This window comes from Epinephelus moara, chromosome 16, assembly GCF_006386435.1.
Source record: "Epinephelus moara isolate mb chromosome 16, YSFRI_EMoa_1.0, whole genome shotgun sequence".
Lineage (NCBI taxonomy): Eukaryota > Metazoa > Chordata > Actinopteri > Perciformes > Serranidae > Epinephelus > Epinephelus moara.
In genome coordinates this window covers 45,312,091-45,314,696 of record NC_065521.1, presented here as the reverse complement: position 1 = coordinate 45,314,696, position 2,606 = coordinate 45,312,091, and the positions used below count along the sequence as shown (strand labels likewise).

The following is a 2,606-nucleotide window of genomic DNA, read 5'->3' as shown; positions in this document are numbered from 1 at the left end:
TGTGTCTCTGTGTATGTCTCACCTGTGTCTGTGTGTCTCTCACCTGTGTCTGTGTGTGTCTCACGTGTGTCTCTGTCTCAGTGTGTCTCACCTGTGTCTCAGTGTCTCACCTGTGTCTCATTGTCTCACCTGTGTCTCACCTGTGTCTCATTGTCTCTCTTGTCTCAAAGTATCTAAGTCCCTGNTGTGTCTCATCTGTGTCTCTGTGTATGTCTCACCTGTGTCTGTGTGTCTCTCACCTGTGTCTGTGTGTGTCTCACGTGTGTCTCTGTCTCAGTGTGTCTCACCTGTGTCTCAGTGTCTCACCTGTGTCTCATTGTCTCACCTGTGTCTCACCTGTGTCTCATTGTCTCTCTTGTCTCAAAGTATCTAAGTCCCTGTCCCCTCCTTTGTTTCCAGGTCATCTTTATCTTCGACTGGGAATTCCAGCGTTTTTCCTCGTAGTTCTTGTGAGTGTGTTTTGGGACACCTGTGCTTGTGACCTGAGCCTGATTAAAGACCCTCAACTTTTATCTGAGTCAGTGAGTCTGCTCTGAGACGTCTCCAGTTGGTGCCTGACATTAACGTACCTTTCTAACAACACACACAGGAAACACTTCACACTAAGACACAGCGTCATGTCAAAGTGCAGTTTTACTGCAACTTCAAAACACACTGACGTTTAGTTTCCATGTGAACTGGTTGCTTTGCTCTGAATGTGTCGGAGTCACCAATCAACACAGATACAAGTTAATCTTTAACACTTCAAACATAAAAAAAATCAAATGATTCACTTATTCACTCACACTGACACAGAACGCTTTCTGCACATTGTCCCTAAATATTCAGTGCCTTAAGAAGAATTTAAAACATTTTAGGATGTTTAAACAAACCTTTTTGGGGTAGAATAGCTTCTTAAACTCAGCTAGTTTTTCATTTTGATCTCTTAAAGTTTGAACACAAATAACTTTACAGCTGAATGGATTCATCAACAGAAAATTAATTACTGAAAACCGTTTTTTTAAAAAAGCAAAAATACCAAATATTCCCAAACATTAAGGTTCTTAACTCTGATGCTTCTCTATATGATGTGATTACTAACTTGATTTTGTTGTTGATCAGACAGAAGAAGCTGGTTGATGACATCACCTTGGACTGCAGGAATATTCTGACATTTTATGGACCAAATGTTTCTTCAGTTAATTGAAAAAAATATCAGTAGATTATTCGATAATGAAATTAGAGAGGCGAGGTAGAAACTGACATGAGATGCTGCTCTACATGACAAGCTTTTCACTGCGTTTTGCAAAGATGCCAGATATGTTTAACTGTAGGGGAAGTGCGTGTGAAATAATGCACACGACATCTACAATAATAAGGATCTGAGAGTTGGAACAAAAAGAATATATCTGAGATTATTAGACGGTGTTCAAAGTATTTAAAAGTAATTTAAAGGTCCAGTGTGTTGGATTTGCTGACAGGTAGCAGTGAAACATGGTGGAGAACTACTACGTGAAAAAGCAGATACCCCTCTCTAGAGCCAGTGTTTGGTTTGTCTGTTCTGGGCTACTGTAGAAACATGGCGGGGAGGACCTGCTCCCTGTGTAGATATAAACGTCTCATTCTAAGGTAACAAAAACACAATGATTCTTATTGTCAGGTGATTAAACACTAAATTAAACACACTGATTATAGTTTTGTTCATTTCTCCCTCTAAATCCTGCACACTGAGACTCTACACAGATAACAGGTGAATAAAGTTCTGAGAATGCTTTAAAAAAAACACCTCCTTAAACTTTTAAAGAGTCACTCACACACTTCACACACACACTGAGCAGACCCAGCAGCTGGTACTGGTCCGGTCCCAGTACAGAGTGCTGGTGCTGCTGGTTTTCTTACCTGTTCAGGTGAGCTGGGGGTCGACCGTGTCTCTCTGCTGCTGCTGAAGCTCTGCTGCAGGGTGGAGGCCCTTCATCCGCCCACTCTGCTGCACCTTCCTGGTTGTGCCAGGTTGGCCACGCCCTCCTTTACTGCTGCATTCAAGGCCTGTGGGAAAGACAGGTGTTTCCACTTCTTGACTCAGGTACCAGTGGCTCTCTTTCTGCTGCAGAGAAGACATTTGAATTTTCTTAGTTTATAAATGATTGAAGGCATCAAAAAGGAATTCATTAATTTATTTCTGTATGTCATGTAATATCCCATAATGCTGCTTTTGTGTCATTGGTAGAGGTGGAGGAACAGGATGGCACCTGGTTACTCAACATTTTCCGACAGCCCATAAACTCCAGTTTGAACATGTCCAACAAAAGTCACAAGACTTTATAATCATAAAGCTGTGAGCCTTATTTTCACTGCAAAAAGTTCATTCATTCATTCATCTTCTAACCGCTTCATCCTCTTGAGGGTCGCGGGGGGGGGGCTGGAGCCTATCCCAGCTGACATCGGGCGAGAGGCAGGGTACACCCTCGACAGGTCGCCAGACTATCACAGGGCTGACACATAGAGACAAACAACCATTCATGCTCACATTCACACCTACGGACAATTTAGAGTTATCAATTAACCTAGTCCCCAATCTGCATGTCTTTGGACTGTGGGAGGAAGCCGGAGTGCCCGGAGAGAACCCA

General features: G+C 42.6%; 1 long non-coding RNA gene across 1 annotated transcript in view; it reads right to left on the bottom strand.

Moving 5' to 3' along the window:
- LOC126403012 (uncharacterized) overlaps positions 1 to 2,606 on the bottom strand; it is a 19,416-nt gene that overhangs the window by 10,632 nt on the left and 6,178 nt on the right. Inside the window, exon 2 of the long non-coding RNA XR_007571275.1 lies at positions 1,879 to 2,083. This is a non-coding gene — a long non-coding RNA (uncharacterized LOC126403012). The remainder of the gene's footprint in view (positions 1 to 1,878; positions 2,084 to 2,606) is intronic.